Source organism: Mirounga angustirostris, unplaced genomic scaffold (genome assembly GCF_029215605.1).
Source record: "Mirounga angustirostris isolate CCGP_5_RB_7025 unplaced genomic scaffold, mMirAng1.0.hap1 SCAF_1, whole genome shotgun sequence".
In the NCBI taxonomy this organism is placed as follows: Eukaryota; Metazoa; Chordata; class Mammalia; order Carnivora; family Phocidae; genus Mirounga; species Mirounga angustirostris.
In genome coordinates this window covers 126302965-126324211 of record NW_026991709.1, presented here as the reverse complement: position 1 = coordinate 126324211, position 21247 = coordinate 126302965, and the positions used below count along the sequence as shown (strand labels likewise).

The 21247-nt window shown below is 39.9% G+C and overlaps 1 protein-coding gene and 1 non-coding gene across 32 annotated transcripts in view; both read left to right on the top strand.

The window, feature by feature from the left end:
• Nucleotides 1–21247, top strand: part of TMEM108 (transmembrane protein 108) — a 695879-nt gene that overhangs the window by 487011 nt on the left and 187621 nt on the right. The gene's annotated exons all lie outside the window — the stretch shown is intronic.
• Nucleotides 587–690, top strand: LOC123834991 (U6 spliceosomal RNA). Its single transcript, XR_006788563.1, has one exon. It is a non-coding gene; the product is annotated as a U6 spliceosomal RNA (small nuclear RNA).

Sequence of the window (21247 nt, the reverse complement as noted above, 5' to 3'; positions counted from 1 at the left end):
TTTACCACTTTGGTGTCAAAAGTTCCCATGACTTAGGCATACCTGCCATCTTGCTGCTAAAGATTTGCTACAGACTTTGATGATGATGATGATGATGGTGGTGATGATGATAATGATAGTCAAGACCTACATAGTGTTTATTTGTATACCAGGTGCTGCTCTAAGTGGTTTGCATTTAACCCTCACAACAACCCTATGAGATAAAATTATTCCCATTTTTTCCATTTTACAGATAAGGAAACTGAGGCACAGAGAGTTCAGTCATTTTCCCAAGGACATGTTGCCTAGGGATGGTAGAACCAAGATTAGACCCTGGGCAATCTGGTTCCAGAGTCCTGCTTTTAAGCCTCAATTTTCCTGCTTCTCATCACATTTAGTGATTAGTGTTTACAAGGCTAGAATTCATGAAGTTGTTGAAAGTGATGTTGGAGAACGGTTTGTGTCACATGAACAACATTGACAAATGAGGATCTGGTCGAATTAGAAAATCAGGACACAGTAGGTGCTTCCAGAGAGAATCATTTGGCTAACAAAGGAAATAAAATGAAGCCCTGAAATAGATTTTTTAAAAATTACTTTCATTATGGTGCTCGCTTCAGCACATACACTAAAAGTGGAATGATACAAAGAGGATTAGCATGCCCTCTGCGAGAGGATGATACACAAATTCATAAAATTACTTTCATTATGACTGTGCTATGAACATCCTGTATGAAGTAAAGGATGTATGGTAGATATATTGGGCAATTCTGTTGGGAAACACATATATACACACTCCAAAAAGCACTCCATTTATTCTTTATTCAGAGAATTAGTGACCGTTTTCCAGTTGTTTTCAGATAAAGACAATCTGTATTAAGGGTGTGCTTGAAAGTTAACTTCAGTCTAGTTATTGACATAGGAAGCTAGATAACCATAGGAAATTGATGGTGTCAAGTGTCAGTAAAGGTAGAGAGGAGTCTAATCTATGATCAGTTGTCCTATCCCAGAAAAGAAGAGCCTGAGTTGGGACACCTGGGTGGCTCAGTCGGTTAAGCGTCTGCCTTCGGCTCAGGTCATGATCCCAGGGTCCTGGGATCGAGCCCCACATTGGGCTCCCTGCTCAGCGGGGAGCCTGCTTCTCCCTCTGCCTGTTGCTCCCCCTTCTTGGGCATGTGCTCGCTCGCTCTCTCTCTCACTGACAAATAAATAAAATCTTAAAAAAAAAAAAAAAAGAAGAGCCTGAGTGGCCTTATCTATGTCTTGTCACTCCAGATTTCTTTATTTTTCTTAATCATAAGAAAAGAGAAAACCACTCAGGGGCTACATTACTCCTTATGATTGCTCTGACCTAGAAAACCGTGTGTGTGTGTGTGTGTGTGTGTGTGTTTAATTTCACTCTAGTTGACAGCTTCCTTCCTTAGGTCTGTGCTTTTTGAGGGCAAAATCTGCTTTCTTTTTAAATACCAAATGCTTAGGGTCACTTCATCACTAAAGTTGCCCTTCCCACAGCTTAGAGATTATCTTCTTATGAAAGACCCCATTGCAAAAAGAGAAACATTTTTAGGAACATTTAAGTGGAACATATAAAAGGTTTTCAAGGAGTAATTTTGCTACAAGACAATTAAGCTTTGAGCAGACCAAATCCAGAAGCACGAACTTCAGGCAAACAGACGAGGGGAGATTATTCATTATCACCATATTAGTCTTGGACTTTGATCATTGGAATAGAGATTTAACCAGCTAACCAACATAAAAGCAGTACTGAGTCCAGTCTTGGGAAGTTTTCTTATCAAGTAGTTTGACAATGACCAAAATTAAATTTTAGCTTTTATGCTTTGGGCCCTGAAAATAAGAAGATGGTTAATATTGAGATAGAATCTAAATATTCAGAAGTCTTTTTGCCCAGAGCATTTGAGTCAAAGATATTGTAAGCCACAACAAACCTGTGGCAATAGCCTTTGTCTCTGAACCCCAAATCTTCTTTGCCTAGTACTCCACCTAGTAGATCCCATACTACCTAGGCAACCCAACTTTGGTTTGATGTGCCATCAGGCTGCCATTTATCTGTCAAATGTGTCAAGGTCTAATAGTTTCTGCATGCATTTGACTGCCAGCTTTTCATTCCAATTTTAATGGAAGCAGAATCCTTCCTTCCCACTGTAGATCAGTTAACCAGACTGCATTGAGGGCAGGGAAGATAAACTTTTCCCTTCAGGACCAATCATCCTAAGCAGAATATAAAAGATTAAAATTTGCTTTTCTCCAGGAAAATTCATAGTTTTGAGTCTTCCCGGAGAGTTCTCTGATTTTAGATGTCACTGGGCTCTTCAAAAAGACCTTCTGGGGGGCGCCTGGGTGGCTCAGTTGGTTAAGCGACTGCCTTCGGCTCAGGTCATGATCCTGGAGTCCCGCATCGGGCTCCCTGCTCGGCAGGGAGTCTGCTTCTCCCTCTGACCCTCCCCCCTCTCATGCTCTCTCTATCTCATTGTCTCTCTCAAATAAATAAATAAAATCTTTAAAAAAAAAAAAAGACCTTCTGGGGATCACCCTTTAGAGAGAAAGCCTGAGATTCCAGTGTAGATTTATCAATGACCACATTTATGCATTAGCAAACCATGAGAAGGGAATCCTAGGAATACCAGTGTCATTAGGTAGTGGCAAACTATTGTCATGTTGCAGGTTTTGGTTTTTTTTTTTTTTAGAAGATTGATTTATTTTAGAGAGGGTGTGTGAGTGAGCAGGGGGAGAGGGAGAGAGAGAGAATCTGAAGCAGACTCTCCACTGAGCATGGAGCCCAGTGCGGGGCTCTATCTCACAACCCTGAGATCATGAAATCAACAGTCAGATGTTAAACCAACTGAGCTACCCAGGCATCCCTCATGTTGCAGTTTTTATGTCTGCTGGTTTGAAGGTTCACGGTAAGGCATTTTCTTCCCATGTTACAGTAGTCTTGTAGCCTTAAACACTGCCTTAGGCATTTATTTCTGCTTCAGCCAACAAACCATTCTTCCCTTATCCCAGGAGCATAGGGCCCAGCTAGAGGTATGCTGAATACAGCTGTCCTTTCAATGAAGCTTTCTGAAATCCAGGCATGGTACTCTTTGTATAATAACACCCAGATGAAATATGTCTTGATAAGACAGTGTTTCTGTAGGGGCTACACCTGACTCAGTTTGGTCCTTTCTTGAACCAGCATCTTCACTGTACTCTCCAGTCCAGACATCTTTAAAGAAATAGCAGATGTTTAACTTAAGCTAGAAGTAGAGAAGCCTTTCTAATAACAACAAAAATGTTAGTTGGGAATGTTGGAACCCTCACTCTGGAATGAATAAGTAAGTAAATATATACATAAAACAAATGTATGTTTTCACAGATATTATACTAATACATCTTCCCCTCCTCCTCTTTAAGTCTTGTCTCATTGCAGCCCATCATTCTTAAGGCACAGTGGGCTTATGGCTTCAGCATAGGAGACTGGTAAGACAGTGGGCGTGAAAGCAGGCAATAAGGAGTGAGGAGGCCCATTAAATTATTTTATGTGCTCTGTAGGTATAGAGAAAACAAACCTAGAGGGCCCAGCTCATGAGGTTCTTCTATAGTGTGGAGACTGGAATTAGGAAGAAGGAAAAGATGATATGAGAAACAAAAGAAATGTCTGCCTCTGTCCTGGCTAGGGTAAAGATGGGAGAAAAGAAAAGAAAAAGAGGGAGGGAGACAGAAATGTGTGCAAGAGGGGCATCTCCACAGTTGTTCTACACTTTGGTGTTGGGAGACTGAAGACTTCAGAGAAGTGCTGCAGACTCAGGGTTCTGTCTCTGTGAAGGAGCACTGTGCGCTACAAACCCATATACAAACCCACTGTGCTCTGTAAACCCAAAGCTCAATTATCATGCAGCATGGTTGCTGACATGAGAAGCAGAAACATCACAGCAGATGTTGGGGTGGACCATTGGGCAGGGGGCAGAATGGTACAGGAGCACACTCTGGGGTCTGTAGCCAGCCAGAGCTGAGAGAAAGCTGAACAACAAAGGGGCATTGGCAAGACCTACCTGGGAGCATTGCTGAAGGTAAAAGAAGGGACCAGCCTGGTACTTTAGCATCAGAGGCCAGAAAGACACATGGTGACAGGAAAACTAGAAGCATCACTGCAGATCAGTGGGTGCCAGGCAATGCATTTTAAAAGGCTGGCACAACGCCTGATGAGTACTCCCAACCCCCATCGGACGCTGGAGAGGGCTGGGTGCCATTATAGGAGGAGGGGAAGCTGTCAGGGAGTTTGAATATTTTCTAAAGGAGCTATTTAAATCATTGTATTGAACTAAAATGTAAACTGGATCGGAAATTTAGTCACAGTAAAGAGTGTTACATCAGATGTGATCAGAACTGATTTTTTAAAAAGTGGTTAAAACAGAATCATCAATAATTATATTTGTATATATCTTAAACATTTTAGTTAAATTTAATGTAAATGTACATTCATATAGCAGTCTTTTAATGTGGGGCCAAGACCTTTTCTTCGTATATTGTTCTTCCAGTTAGACTTCTTATTTCTAGCATCAGTTACACCTATAATGCTTCATCTATAATTTTTTTAAAAGATTTTAATTTATTTATTTGAGAGAGAGTGTGAGCAAGAGAGAGAAAACTAGCAAGGGGAGCAGCAGAGGCAGAGGGAGAAGCAGGCTCCCCAGGGAGCAGGGAGCTCAATGTGGGGCTCGATCCCAGGACCCCAGGATCATGACCCGAGCTGAAGACAGATGCTCAATCGAGTGAGCCACCCAGGCGCCCCTTCATCCACAATTTCTAATTGTATTTTCTTTACTAGGTTAATAATTCTTTAAGCCACTTGCAAAGAAATTTGAGTATAGAATCTTAGTTTTTTTATAGTTAAAATTTGTTTACAGTTGCCTTGATACCTGATTGAAAGCATTGTTAAAGGAAACCCACCTTAATTAAGTCTATTCAAAGCATTCAATTTAGTTTTCATATGGACAGCCCTTTGTCTTCACATTTTTTTTTCCTATTTTGCAGTATGTTTAATTATATTATGTAACTAAAATAATACATAAGATGGACATAAACAGATTTGGGGACACAACTGACCCTTGAAAGCAGAAAGAAACCTGTTAACAGTGAGTTCTCAGTGCACCACAGGGAACTGGCAATGATGTGGAGAAGGAATGCAGGGTGCTGATTAATTTAGCCAGTTGGTTAAATGGAGATTGGTTAAGAGCAAATAATGTAACATTTTCTCTTTAACAGCAGATGAGGGCTCAAAAGGATGACCTGAGTAGTTATGGATAACATTTTAATTTTTAATTAAAAATATTTTTAAATTACAGTTTTCCCTGCATATCCAAATTGCATTCTCTGTGGATTAAACTTTGAAAGCCCACTTATACATTCTGTAATAAAGTAATCAAGCCATGAAAATATATGGCTAATTTGTACATGGATATTAAGTGGCACACTGATTTTTTTTTCCCGCTGGTACTTTTCCGTGATAGTCTCGATTGCATGTTGGTAAGTAAACCAATAAGGTTTTTATTCATTGTCTATAGAGTTTATCCTGGTTTTTGCTTATATACCTTTAGGAAGGTCTTTTAAAATATGATCTTCATTGCTGTATTTGTAAGGAAGTTTGCTTCCGGCCACATGTTCTCCAAAATTACAGCTGCCTTCTCTACCACTTAACCCAGGTTTGGCTTGGCTTTGTTGCTCTGGCTTTGTCTGTCTTAATCTGTGTCCTCTTTCAGTGCAGTGACCTCTTTGCTCTGACTATAGAATAAATAGAAGGGGATATTTTAAGGTGCTTTTGGTTGGAAAAGTAACTTTCTGATTGGAGGTCTCAGCCACCAGTGGTTGTTTCCCCCATTGAATGGACATATCGGTGCTTTCTACTGAACTCTTAAATTTTCTCTTTGCCCTTTACCCTACCTGCACTCTGCCTAATCTCCAAAGGTGTTCATGTTTACCATTTTATGTCCAGTGCCAGGCAGGCTTCTTGTGTTCCATGCTCAGGCACTATCTGTCTATGCAATAGCCTAATCCCAATTCCCTGTGGCCACCTGAGCCTGAAGTGGAGCAGGTAGAAGAGAGCGTTGGGAAGCTCTTCCTTGACATTCTGCCCATGTGTATGTTCCCCTTCATTTGCAGAGCCAAAGATCCTACAGGCTAACTCCTGGTCATGGCACTGGGAGGCAGAACTGAGTATTTGTTGTTTTCTCCAGCTATAGGAAAACTTTCACCCCAGTAATAAGCAGCTGCCTCCACTATGTTTGGCAAATGAATTGAGGACCTTTTCAATCTGTCAGAGGATACAGATTCAAGAACAGGGTGACATCCTTTTCAGCTTGAAGGATCAAGAGTAATAACCCATTTTTTTGCTTTCATTTTGGTATTTTCGTCAGAGCCAACACTGTTCACTTCATGAGGAACTATTCAGGGTTGCTTCAGTGTTGGCAACTATTTGTGATCCATTTGTAGCACATTCCTGAATCTTACTTCCAAAATATTGGAGGTAGGAGTTGTTTAGATTCCCCAAACCATTTGAGTTGTTCCTACTGTTCTGTTCCTATTGTAAATACAGCTTGTAATTAATTCCTTACTGTCCTAGGTCTGAACCATGTCTGCAAAGCCACGTCACGTAAAATGATTTTAAAAGGCAGAGCATCAACCACTGTGCTGGGGTCAATTTTTAATACTCTGAAAAGGCTTAGAAATCAAAACCCAGTTTAAAACTTAGTCTTTCCTATTTGTGAATAGAAACAGAAATATCAGTTGAGAGCATATTGTGACAAATCTGTGGAAAATATGTCCTCCACTGATTTGTGCAGTTATCCCTGGAAAGAACATATAAGAAAGTTAGTCTTCCCAATCCAAGTTTCCTTTTGATAAAATCTTGGCAACAAGGTTGGCAAGTCTTAAAGAATAATTTTCCTGGATGATGCAAACTTAGAGGATATGATATTTTAAATATATTCCTTCCAGACATCTGAGGGTTTAACATGCAAATTAGTATATAATTTCTCCTGTGTGTGTATGTGTTCATGTTCTGTCATATTGAATCATTTGGTCTTATCAGAGAACCAGACCTTGGGCGAGTCAGTTAACCTTTCTGGGCTGTCTTCTCATATTGTAATGTGAAGGAATTGCACTATGTTTTATTCTAAACGTTTCTCAGTAAAAATGCTTCTTTATTCTAATGGGAAAGAATTTTGAGATCATATGCTTCTGTGTGCCCTGCATATGCAAATTACATAGACTAAAGTTTTATCTCTGAGAACCTGGGCTAATATAATGCACATGGGCTGTTCTCTTAACTTCTGTTTTTTATTTATATATATATGTAAAGTGAAAGGAGGGGTTAAAAAATCTTGTTTGACTAAATATTGGATCCATACCAAACTTGATCTTCACCATTACCCACCATTACCTACCTTCAGTGTTGGAAATTCTGTAACAGAATGGTGTCACGTGAGCTACTGTAGGATTGAGGGGTAGAGAGAACAACTTTGGGCCTGTGTCTCCTAGGGCTTGTCACCAACTCATTAATATAAGTAGTGTTCTTGAGGGTGGAACAGGACAACATGGCTCTCCCAGCAATTTCCTATCCACATTCAGGAGAGTGTTCTAGCTTACTTTAAGCTTTACATATATCAGGGCACCAATCTCTGGAAAAGGAAAAAGACAGGAACAAATAATTTTTCAAAAATCCTGATGGCTCATGTGCCACTTCTTTCTCAGAGCCATTAAAAGCCGTCTTTAGACTTAATTCTGTTCTAATCTGCTAAAATGAGAACCATATCTAATCTTCACCTCCTGTCTCAATTCTCACACCCCATTAAGATTGAAGCTAGTTTGTCACATTGACACTGAGGAATGTTATTATTCAGAGCTGAATTAAAAAGGGAATTTATATAGAACAAAACCAGTAAGCCAAGTAGACTTGACATTTAATTTTCTTGGAAACCTTTCTCATCGAACCAAGAAGGTCTGCATACTACACATTTGCAAAATGAAAAGTGGTATAGTAGGAGGATAATCTCCTCATATAAATGATGAGTAAATAATCTGAAAGAGATTAGATGTTTTCTCCTTGCCTTGTCCTCACCCTCTACCCTGAAATGACATTTATGAGTTCCAGCCTTTAGAAACAGTTTATTTTACTTCTTTTTTTCATAGACACAGAGTGTTTGGGGAAGTGAGGGGGGAGGTAATTTTTATTTATGTTTTTGGCCATCAATTTCAAGTTTGCACTAACTGTTAAGAATATTGCTTCTTGGCCCTTAAACTCAGAGGATCAATAACCAAGAGTTACCTCAAAATCCTAATGTAAATTGTTTAAGATTAGTTCAAGACATTGTTTGGCTCTTTAAGGTAGGCTGAACATATAGAAGGAATCATATTTCAGGATCCATTTAGCATTCTGTTTTAGTCAGGGTAGGTAATGGGAGTTCTTTTAACAAAAAGTCAGAGTCTCAGTGGTTTGACTTAAAAATTTATCACTTACATCCTGATTAAGTGTAGGTTAGCAGGACCTGAGGTGAGGGGTCCTGTTCTATGTGGTAATTTAGGGACCTAGAATTTCTCTATAATGTAAGTCTGCCATCTTCTCGGATTCAGCATCCCTTCACGGGATTCTCGGTATCTACTTGGCAGGGAAGTGAGAAAGAGAATATAAGGTCATGCAGAATAGAAATAAGTGGGTCTGTTTCCAGGCTATTGACTAGAACTCAATCACATGGTCTCACTTAACTCTAGGGGAGCTTTGGAAATACAGTTTAGCACTGCCATCTGCAAAAGGAAGAAATAAGTTTGGTGACACATAGTATTGACTCTGCCTTGGTTCCCTTTCCTCTTGCTACCCATACCTGTGCACAAGCCTTTGTCCTAGGTTGGTCTACCTGTGATGACACCAAGGCATTTAATTTGATTGATCTAGTGATTAGGCATCCATTTGATCCTTTTTTATTCAATTTGCTTTTCTCTGAAAGGAAATGATCTTTACACATAGAGGATGACTTTTCTACTGTCGGGGGTAAACATGTATAAATATAGACCCTGCTCAAGTCACCCTGTTTTTAAAGTGGAATTCTACAGGGAGTGGATGCTGACTATTTAATATATACACAGGAGAAGAGGAGATATCATCCATTCATCTAATATTTTAGGAAAAGCTTTAAATGATTTTCTCTACCAAGCCATTCTTCTGTGTAGAAGAGAAAATTACAGAGCTTCAAGATGACCAAATGATCAAAAGAAAAAGCTGGAGATTTTAGTTTAAATGATAATAGAATAAAGTGACATCATGATGATAGTAACAGATTACTTGACACAAATTTGAGACACGGTGTTCAAGAGAGATTCATTTATGCCCCTTAACCTTATTCCAAAATTCAGAGTCTAAGGAATTCCAAACTCAGGTTGGTTCTTAAGAAACAATTCAGACATATGAAGGACTTTTTAGATAAGGCCAAAGAAAGTAAATTATTGACAGGGAACTGATAGGAATCAAAGATTGGCCTGTATAGTCCAACTTTTAGTGAATTCTTCAGCAGAGCATGGTGAAAACATAGATTGGCATTTTGTTAGGCATGCTGGTCTTTCACAAGGGAGATTTCTACCCATAGATATTTAGGGCCCCATCAAATACAGTTCTCTGTTCTTTTGCTTAAAATTCCATCCCCAAGAGGGGTGTGGAAAATGAAGTACTACTTTCTTATTGATTATAGTACTGGTTTTATCTGCCAACAGAAGGCCAGCACAGCAAGAAAAATCCCATTCCCATGGCAACAGAGAATCTCCACTTTTAACTTGTTATCATGTGAAGAAGAAACTGTTTTTTTCTCTCACTTTAAAGATGGCAATTTGGGAATATGGGAATGACCTTTAGCAACAGGGTGTTGTTAGAGCATCTGGGCCAAAGGGCTAATGTCCAGGGTGAAGACCTTTAGGACTTTTAATATGTCAGCCCTGATTTTATTTACATCAGGGCAAGAAGCAAAACTTAAACCATAGAGACATCATTTTCTTACTCAGGAAAAGTGACCTTTTATTCTGGAGGTATTTCAAGGGTAGAAGAATATGACATTTCATTTGTTGAATTTCCCTGAATATTACCACTAAAAAGGGGGGGAGAGAGGAGCCAATTAAATCTTTATTGGATGTTACTATGTTCTTTTCCTGATAATTTCTCCTTCTGTTTTCATTAAGCCTTTTAAGACAGTGGAGCCAGTCCTATACGAGATATCTGATCACCCTAGTTCTAGAAAACTGAGCTTCTCTAAAAGCTTTGCTGTGGAGAAATCATCTGCCATGTTTGTTTTAAAACCTTAAAATATCAGGAAGTCTCATCAGCCAGATCTCTTCAATAAAGAGGCAAGGAGGAGTCTGGGTATGAGAGGAAACCTGGCACTTACTGATCACCTGCTCTGTGCCAGGCACTGTGTGTGTGTGTGTGTGTGTGTGTGTGTGTGTGTGTGATCGTGTGATCTTCCTTGCTCTTGTAAATAAAGAGGAACATTGGCTCATGCTAGGTATCCTTAGAGGCTGTCACTTCTATATGAGGATCTAAACTAAGGGTTCTACACAACATTCTGTAGCCACTGGTGCTAAATATTATGATCTATCAGAGTTGACTGAGCTGGTGTTTTAATTAAATAGTGGTTTGGGTGGTTCATTGCAAAGAAAGAAATCCTAAATATGCCAGTCTAGTTGATTTTTATTCTGTGATCAAAAACAAATCATCTTCATTTAGAATTAATGGAGGAAGTGACAGAATGTATTTTTTAGTAGTACCATTGTAAATAAAATTTGAGCATGGGGGTGGGTACCATAAGCAACAGCCATGCAGATTTTGTTTTAGAAAAATGTGGGGCATAAGAACACAAAATCAGAGAAGGGGATCAGTTTTTACAAAGCATAGTCCCCTACAGAACCTTAATAACTAGGTTTTAAATTCACCAAAGTTTTCTCTCCCAGTGTTCACTATCTTTATTTAGTGAGTAAATTTTCACCTCTCTTAGTATGAAATAGTCCTCTTTTCCTTCGAAGTTTTGAGAAATGTTTTTAAAAGTCCCTATATCTGTCAGAGTGCTTGATTTATGCTGTGGTAGCAAATTACCACAAAATAGCAGATGACAATCAGAAGTTTATTTTTTCCTCATGCTCCATGCCAACAAGGATGGCCTGTAGCTTTGCTTACTCATCGTTATCTGAGACCTCGGCTAATGATATAGCCTCTGCCTGGAACACTGCCAGTTTTGTGGTGGAGGGAAAGGAGAATTGCTTCCTGTTAATGGAGCAGTCGCTACTAAAGCTTTCGTCCAGAATTGACATACATCACTCCGGCTCACGTTTCATTAGCTGAACAAATCACATCGTCAAATTTGGGTGGGGAAGGAAATCCTTCTCTTTCTAGAGTTAATCTTAAGTACCTTGAACTTATTGGGGGAGAGCTACACCCTTAGTCTCTTTTTCCTGGGCCATTTTGTCCAGTTGGGGGCCATCTTAAGCCATTCAGTAGTTTTTTAAAAGGTTATAAAACCATACCTTTAATTTGGTCCTTGCCCTGAGACTAAGATTTGATTACCTTCATTGTTCAAAGGTCTCCTCAGTTTTTTTTCTGTTACAGTTTAGGTTGTAAAGAAGTTGCTTCTTCTAATCCTGTAAGACTTGGAATTCTGGACTCTTAGTCCCTTTCATTTCTGCTTATAAAGGATCCATTTCTTAAATCATTTTTCCTTCATGGTACTGTTGTCAGATGCAACCAACAGCAGTCAAAGGATGCTATTGGCATCCCATTTTTTCACCTTCTTCACCTAAAGCAACAAGCTTATCAGGTATATTATATGTATCCTAAATTGTCACAGGTGACAGTTTTTAAAAAAAAATGTTTTCCTACTGAAAAATGGATTGCCATTCTTCCAGGCTCCACTAAGCGTTTCCATACAGGACCACTGCCTGACCCCAAGTCAGTGCCCTATATTTGAGGCCTTTTTATTGTTACAGGAACATTCTACTCCTGATACCAATTACTATATTAGGATATACTAGGTTATGCTACAATAACAAAAGACTTCCAAATCTGAGTAACTTAAGACAACAAAGATTTATTGTTCACCAACACTTCATGCCCATCACAAATCATCTATGCTTTGCTCCTCCAAGAAAGGACTATGAATATTTTTTAATAATACAGTCAACTATAATTACTGATACAAATGTTACTTAGCTATAAAACCTGATTTTGTCCCTCTTTATATGCTTCTACTAAGTCATGTATTCAACAAATATTTACTGATTACCCACCATGTGCTAGATTCTGTTCTAGACCCTGGGGAAATAGCAGAGAGCAAAACAGACAAGAGCCCTCTCCTTGAATCAGCTCATTTGTCTACCTATTTCTACCTTCTCCTTTCTGTTCCATGAAGCTGTCTTGATCAAGGTGCACAAACGAGATAATGTTTTAAACCAATCCCTGAAAAATGAACAGAGTTTGGATAAGCAAAGATAAAATAAACAGATAAAATGGAGAACAGCATTCTAGATAGAGGGACCAAGAAGGAATGGAGTCATAAGCCCTGCCCAGAGAATTGTTCCTGTGGCTGAACATGGAGAACACAGGATAATCTCTGCAGTGGCTAAACTAAAAAGGAGGGATTACCCCTGAGGGATCTTGGTTTTAGGTTTTTGTCTGAGACCTTTGTCCTGTAATCCCCTCTGGTATGGTTCTTGAAATGGGCTTCCTGAGCCAGCTGTCCTTCCCAGCTTCCTGCTTCTATTTGTCATTGCCTGGTAGCAATGTATGAGTATGAGAGAGCCACTGAAGAATTTTAAGTGCAGTAGTGTGGGATCAGATTTGAGTTTTAGAAACTAAGGGATAGGAGACAAAAGATCAGTAGGAGACTATTTTATCTGGCTACGAGGACTTGGGCCCTGCTATGAATGAACCAATAGGGTGAAACTACCCTGTTATTTCAAACCTTCCTATTGTTGTGCCCAGAGTGCTTGAAAATGTCTGTGTGGTTTTGACATGCCAGAGTGGCACAGTTTCTCAAACTCTCTTTCCAATCAGATTAGTTTCCCCTACCCCAGCCCATCCCACCCTGCCCAGCTTCTTCCTCTTTCCAGCTGGCTTTTTGCTGAGATCCATGCATGTCCCATGGCCAAGGATGCCAAGGGTCTGACATATTGAAGAACCGCTGTTGGACATAGCAGGAAGAGTCAGAAAGCCATTACAGTAGCAAAGGAAGGATACAATGAGATTTGTGACCTGATAAGATGTACAAGGAGTTTCAGCCTGGCTTATTGAGAGACAAAGTTCATTACCAGAATAGAGAACTCCAGAAAGTGGTTGAAATATGTATTAATCATTTATTTTGGACACACTGAGTTTGAGGTTTGAGCAGGACTTCTCTGAGGAGTTGTCAGGCAGGGAGGCAAGAAGCTCAGGAAAGTGTCCACAGCTAGAGACCTAACTAATGCAGAGCTAACTAAAATGAAAGAGTTTTAAGGGAATGTGCAGAGAGAAAGTTTAGAGCAAGAAGAGAAGAAGGGGAGGCCAAGACAGGCAGGAATGCCCACATTTAAGAGGTGGAAGAGGAGACAGAGTAATGGCCTAAGAGGAATATGAAATAGGGAGAAATGAACCAGGAAAGTTAATGCTAAAAAAGCTAGAGTCTATTTTTATATCCACAGATAGAATTGAGCCCTCAGTGCATAATGACGCTGTTCATTGTGACAGAGTTCATATAGGCTTTAAAAAATCTCCTTAGATTTACTTCTACTCTGTGTCATATGGCAAAGTATTGAAATAATTTTTGCTATATATCTTTGGTACTGCATATTCCTAACAAGGACAGTTTTGCCCCAAAGGGATGGAAATTGGTTCTTGGTGAGAGGGGAAAGTAGGGCAGCTCGAATTGTTATGGCAATGGTCTGTGGCCCTCCAAAACTCAATCCTATCCAACAAAACCTTATTCCTTAGTATTTTATTTCTCTTCCTGGGTTTTCTTGGATATCATGCAAGCGGTATTGACATTGAGTTCAAGGAAGATACACAAAATATATGCAGTGCTACAAAATTATGGCAAATTGATAATTAAATGTTAATAACTGTATCTTTTGACTTAAAATTTATTTAGTAATCCTTAACCCTGCATTAAATAAAGATAGTAACCTTGTGCTGACTCTTGTTTTGTATAAAACACAGATATAAATATGATACAAAACAAATACACAGTATATCTGTGGTATTAAAATTTCATGGAGGGAACATAGGGGGAAAATGCCCAAAAAGTCTCCTAAGGGGGTAAGTAATGAAAAAGGTGAGGCATACTACTATGAACAGTTAGGTGTCATTCGTAGGATTTTAGTCTTAGTTTCAATATTGACAGTCAATCTCTATTTCCTTCTAGAATGTTTCCTTCAAATATTTTACCTGTAATTTGAGTTGGTTGTCACCAGATGGCAGGCTGGTCTCAAGGTCCAACTAGACAGACTTCCTACATAGCTAATATAGACAACAAGTAGGTAGTAAACTTATAACAAGGTTAATACTTCTTCTAATGCTTTTACCAAAATATTACTCTTCATTAAAAATGAACTATAGGGGCACCTGGGTGGCTCAGTTGTTAAGTGTCTGCCTTCGGCTCAGGTCATGATCCCAGGGTCCTGGGATCAAGCCCTGCATCAGGCCCCCTACTCTGCAGAAAGCCTACTTCTTCCTCTCCTGCTCCCCCTGCTTGTGTTCCCTCTCTTGCTGTGTCTCTGTCAAACAAATAAATAAAATCTTTAAAAAGTAAATAAAAATAAAAATGAACTATAACATTTATTAATACTGGTTTTTGCATTTAAATAGCATCCTAAATTTATAGCAAGATATAAAGAAATAACAAAAGTTTTAGGAATTTTTACATATGCTTGATGTTTGCTGAGTTGACCTGAGTTAAACCAATTAATAATGGTAACTCAGTTTATCTTTATCAGAATGAAATTATATTCTCTTTGGAGTCTTAGGAAAGTTTGGGATTAAAAGAAAAATATATATACCCTTTGTAATAATTTGTTTAACCTTTCCTGTTTCATGGCATGAATTTTTTCTCTTCAATTTCAGATGGAAACAACCCTCCCCCCACTTTTTGTTTCTTTTTTGGCTAGTTTTCAGTGTTGTAAAAAGGACTCCTGTATTGCGATGAGATGTAAATAGTTGCCCTTTGAGGCTTCTTACAGCTCTAGGATTTTTTAATTCTGTAAGGAATATATGCGTGATTGTTAAGGGATGTAGGCTAAAGAGCAATTACAGCAGGAGAGGATTTCAAATATGTTTGAATTGCCAGAGGGAAGGAGAGAGGACATTCCCTATAGAAGATTAATATTGAAGTGGAAATGAGCAGCATGAGGCTCACGTGTGAGTGTGCATGGCAAGAAGTAAGTAAAAACACCAGCTTGATGAGGACAAAGAATGTTTTGGAAAGCAATAAAAGATGCCATGGGAACATGTTGAAATTTGAAATATCAGACAAAAGGAAGCGTGAATGGATTTTTGAAACGAAGTTTACACTGTATATGTATGTGATTTCAGAAAAAGGAGTCAGTGGCTTTAGCAGAAAAATAGAAAAATCAGTGAGAGTCCAGAATCTACCTGACGTGTTACTTGTCCTAAGACATAGTGCATTCCTGAATCAGGAGTCAGAGCTCTAGGAAGGGTCTGAGCATTGCTTTGCAAATTAATATTTCATTTCTTAGGACAAAGGAAGCAAAGATTATGGATCTAATATCCAGTGTGGGGGGCTAAAGAGGAGGAAGAATTTTGTCCTTAAATCAAAGATAAAAGTTTTTAAGATTTTATTTATTTTTCAGAGAGAGCACAAGCAGGGAAAGTAGCAGGCAGAGAGAGAAGCAGGCTCCCCCACTGAGCAGGGAGCCCGATGAGGGACTCGATCCCAGGACCCTGGGATCATCACTTGAGCTGAAGACAAACGCTTAACCAACTGAGCCACCCAAGCGCCCCAAAGATAAAAGGTTTTTTTAAAATTTTTTTATTGTTACGTTAATCACCATACATTACATCATTAGTTTTAGATGTAGTGTTCCATGATTCATTGTGCATAACACCCAGTGCTCCATGCAGACCGTGCCCTCTTTTATACCCATCACCAGGCTAACCCATCCTCCCACCCCCCTCCCCTCTAGAACCCTCAGTTTGTTTTTCAGAGTCCATCGTCTCTCATGGTTCATCTCCCCCTCTGATTTCCCCCCCCCTTCATTCTTCCCCAATATAAAAGTTTTTTTGTTTGTTTGTTTGGGTTTTTTTTAGATTTTTTTATTTTATTTATTTGACAGAGAGAGACACAGCGAGAGAGGGAACACAAGCAGGGGGAGTGGGAGAGGGAGAAGCAGGCTTCCCGCAGAGCAGGGAGCCCGATGCAGGGCTCGATCCCAGGACCCTGGGACCATGACCTGAGCCGAAAGCAGACGCTTAACGACTGAGCCACCCAGGCGCCCCTAAAAGTTTTTTTAACAGTTACTTTTGCTCCTCAATTTTTAAAAAAATAGAAATCTATAAAAATCAAAGAGGAAAGATGTACCTTTCAACCACTTTGTAGAGGACCAAAAGAAATCTTCAGAGATAACTCCGTTAAAGAAAAGCATTTGGAGGCACCTGGGTGGCACAGTCAGTTAAGCATCTGACTGCTTGGTTTTGGCTCAGGTTGTGATCTCAGGGTCCTGAGATTGAGCCCCTTGTTGGGCCCCCCACTCAGCAGGGAGTCAGCTTCTCTCTCTCTCTCTTTCTCCTCCTCTCTTGTATCCCCTCTCCCCCTCAAAAGAAATCTTAAAAAAAAAAAAAAGAATTTGTTAGGAGCCTTTGTGATTACTGATGATGTGGGGATTTGGTAGGTTTGGGTTTTTAAAGCTAATTTTTAAGAATTCAGTATATGTGTAGAAGAGAACAGTGTGGTTTGATGCAAAGACAGTGGGCTTAGCAGTCCTGAACTAAATCATGGCTCTGCTACCAGCTATCTTTATGACTTTGAGTAACCTAAACTTTGTGAGCATTCTAAAAGAAACAAAGACATTAATGCCTACTTAATGATGCGAAGCCACCAATGAAAAGGTCCCATCTAGCACATTGCTGAGCACACAGTCATTGCACAATAAACATTAATTTCCTGTGCTTTTACCTATAATTTAAACCTTCCGTGCCCACATGAATGGTAGGGCCTTAGATACACCATTAGGTCTATTTCTCAATTACTGACCAACTAAATTAAAGAGATGGGCATGTTTTTTCACATAATTAAGTTTTTTGTATAAAATTAGATTTACTATTAAACTGGCTAAATATAGGCATTTGCTGGAATCTATCATATTTATAAAACAGTTATAAGTTTCAATTAAATACTTAGGGAAAGTAGGAACACTAATTCTTTTTTTTTTATTCTTATGTTAATCCCCATACATTACATCATTAGTTTTAGATGAAGTGTTCCATGATTCATTGTTTGTGCATTACACCCAGTGCTCCATGCAGAATGTGCCCTCCTCAATACCCACCACCAGGCTAACCCATCCTCCCACCCCCCTCCCCTCTAGAACCCTCAGTTTGTTTTTCAGAGTCCATCGTCTCTCATGGTTCGTCTACCCCTCCGATTTCCCCCGCTTCATTCTTCCCCTCCCGCTACCTTCTTCTTCTTCTTTTTTTTTCTTAACATATATTGCATTATTTGTTTCAGAGGTACAGATCTGAGGTTCAACAGTCTTGCACAATTCACAGCGCCTACCAGAGCACATACCCTCCCCAGTGTCTATCACCCAGTCACCCCATCCCTCCCACCCCACCCCCCACTCCAGCAACCCTCAGTTTGTTTCCTGCCATTAAGAATTCCTCATATCAGTGATATCATATGATACATGTCTTTCTCTGTTTGACTTATTTCACTCAACATAATACCCTCCAGTTCCATCCACGTCATTGCAAATGGCAAGATCTCATTCCTTTTGATGGCTGCATAATATTCCATTGTGTATATATACCACATCTTCTTTATCCATTCATCTGTCGATGGACATCTTGGCTCTTTCCACAGTTTGGCTATTGTGGGCATTGCTGCTGTAAACATCGGGGTGCACGTACCCCTTCGGATCCCTACTTTTGTATCTTTGGGGTAAATACCCAGTAGTGCAATTGCTGGATCATAGGGTAGCTCTATTTTCAACTTTTTGAGGAACCTCCATACAGTTTTCCAAAGTGGCTGCACCAGCTTGCATTCCCACCAACTGTGTAGGAGCGTTCCCCTTTCTCAGGAACACTAATTCTTAAATCATATCAGCCTTCATTTAATTTAACCTCACCTTTTTTGCCATGAATTAGTAATATAAATAATTTCACTGGACACTTCATTGAAATCCTGACTTTCCTAGAGCATTTTCACACCAGTTGTGCTGTGGGCAAATCTCTGCATTTATTAATAATTTTCAAATTTCATTTCTTGTCTAGTGACTACACTTATTCCAGATGAAACAAGGAGAAAAAAATAGTCTTTTCTGTTATATTTTTTAAACCAACTTCCTGAATGTTTAAAATTATCAGCATCAAAAAAGGAAATAAAGCCCCCCAGTTTTTGCCATTATGAAATCCCGTAATTTTGTTTTCCAGGCAGCAGGAAAGCTAATTCTTTCTTGAAAAAGCCTACCTATGTGTGGTGAGAAACAAAACATGGGTTGGGTACCAGCTTCCTTTCTAATACAGAACTGATTTTTTACGTTGACAACTTTTTTTCCTCCTCTCCTACCGTAGTATATTAGTGCCAGGGCTACCATAACAAAGTACCACGAACTTGGTGGCTTACAGAACAAATATTCATTGTCTCACAGTTCTGGAGGCTAGAGTCCAAGATCAAGGTGTTGACAAAGTTGATTCCTTCTGAGGGATGTGAGGAAGAATCTATTCCAGGCATCTTGCCTAGCTTCTGGTAGTTTGCTGGCCATCTTTGGCACTCCTTCACTTGTAGAAGCATCACCAATCTCTGCCTTCATCTTCATATGGTGTTCTCCCTGTGTGCACATCTGGTACATGTCCAAATTTCCCCCCCTTTTTATCAGGACACCAGTCATATTGGATCAGGGACTGCCCTGATGACCTCATTTTAACTAGTGACATCTGCAGTGATCCTATAAAGTCATATTCTCATGTACTGGATGTTACAACTTCAGCATATGAATTTGAGGGGACACAATTTAACCTATAACACAGAGGTTCCAATTCTCTAGGCTATGAAAGTGCCTGTACCATCTCTAGCAGCCAGTGCCTGGCACAGACCAGCCACAGAGTAGGGCTCAGTGACTTGGATAAGTAGGTAGGTGGGTGGGTGGGAGGGTAGGTGGATAGGTGAATAGCTAGCTGGCTGGCTGGCTGGCTGGCTGGCTGGCTGGCTGGCTGGCTGGCTGTGGATGGATGGATGGATGGATGGGTAGGGGGACTGGGTGGATGGATGGATGATTGGGCAAGTGGGTGGATGGATGAGTGGGTAGATAGATGGGTGAGTAGATAGATAGGTGGGTGGATGGATGTGTGGATAGGTAGATAAGTGGAGGAATAGAATGATGGCTGAACGGACAGATAGCCCTAAGTAATGTATCATCAAGGGAGCCATCCCAAAATATACCAATGCCAGAGAGAATGGGCCCAGTGGGCTGGGGTAACCAGGAAAAACTTCCTGCAGGGCAGAGATTTCAGTTGAGCCTTGACAGAAGGGGGAGAATTGAGGTTCATACTCTGAACTGGACAGAGTGATGACATGAGCAAGCATCTATTCAAGGGGCAAAACTCCTCACCTTGCCTTGCTTTATTTTTTTTTTTTCATTTTTTAAACTCTGTTAATTAACATATAATGTATTCTTGGTTTCTGAGGTAGAGGTCAGTGATCATCAGTCTTATATAATCCACAGTGCTCGTTGCATCATGTGCCCTCCTTAATTCCCATCACCCAGTTACCCCACCCCCCCACCACCCTCCCCTCCAGCAACCCTCAGTTTGTTTCATATGATTAAGAGTCTCTTATGGTTTGTCTCCCTCTCTGATTTCATCTTGTTTTATTTTTTCCTCTCTTCCCCTATTATCATCTGTTTCGTTTCTTAGATTCCACATATGAGTGAGACCAAATGATAACTGTCTTTCTCTGATTGACTTATTTCGCTTAGCATAATACCCTCTAGTTCCATCCACATCCTTGCAAATGGCAGGGTTTCATTTTTTGATGGCTGATTGGTATTCCATTTTATATATATACCACATCTTCTTTATCCATTCATCTGTCAATGGACATCTAGGCTCTTTCCATAGTTTGGTTATTGTGGACATTGCTGCTATAAACATTGGGTGCAGGTGTCCCTTCGGATCATTGCATTTGTATCTTTGGGATAAATACCCAGTACTGCAATTGCTGGGTCATAGAATAGCTCCATTTTCAACTTTTTGAGGAACCTCTGTACTGTTTTCCAAAGTGGCTGCACCAGCTTACATTCCCACCAGCATGTAGGAGGGTTCCCCTTTCTCCACATCCTCGCCAAAATCTGTCATTTCCTGACTTGTTAATTTTAGCATTCTGACTGGTGTGAGGTGGTATCTCATTGTGGTTTTATTTTGTATTTGTCTGATCCTGAATGATGTTGAGCATTTTTCATGTGTCTGTGGCCATTTATATGTCTTCTTTGGAGAAATGTCTGTTCATGTCTTCTGCCCACTTCTTGACTGGGTTATTTGTTCTTTGGGTGTTGAGTTTGAGAAGTTCTTTATAGATCTTGGATACTAACCTTTTATCTGTTATGTCATTTGAAAATATCCTCTCCCTGGGGCGCCTGGGTGTCTCAGTCGTTAAGCGTCTGCCTTTGGCTCAGGTCCTGATCCCAGGGTCCTGGGATCGAGCCCCGCATCGGGCTCCCTGCTTGGCGGGAAGCCTGCTTCTCCCCTCCCCCCACTCCTCCTGCTTGTGTTCCCTCTCTCGCTGTGTCTCTCTCTGTCAAATAAATAAATAAATAAATCTTTAATAAAAAAAATATATATCCTCTCCCATCTGCCAGTTTTCTTTTGGTTTTGTCAACTCTTTCCTTTGCTGTACAAAAGCTTTTTATCTTGATGAAGTCCCAACAGTTCATTTTTGCCTTTGTTTCCCTTGCCTTTGGTGATGTGTCTAGGAAGAAGTTGTTGCGGCTGAGGTTGAAGAGGTGGCTGCCTGTGTTCTCCTCTAGGATTTTGATGGAT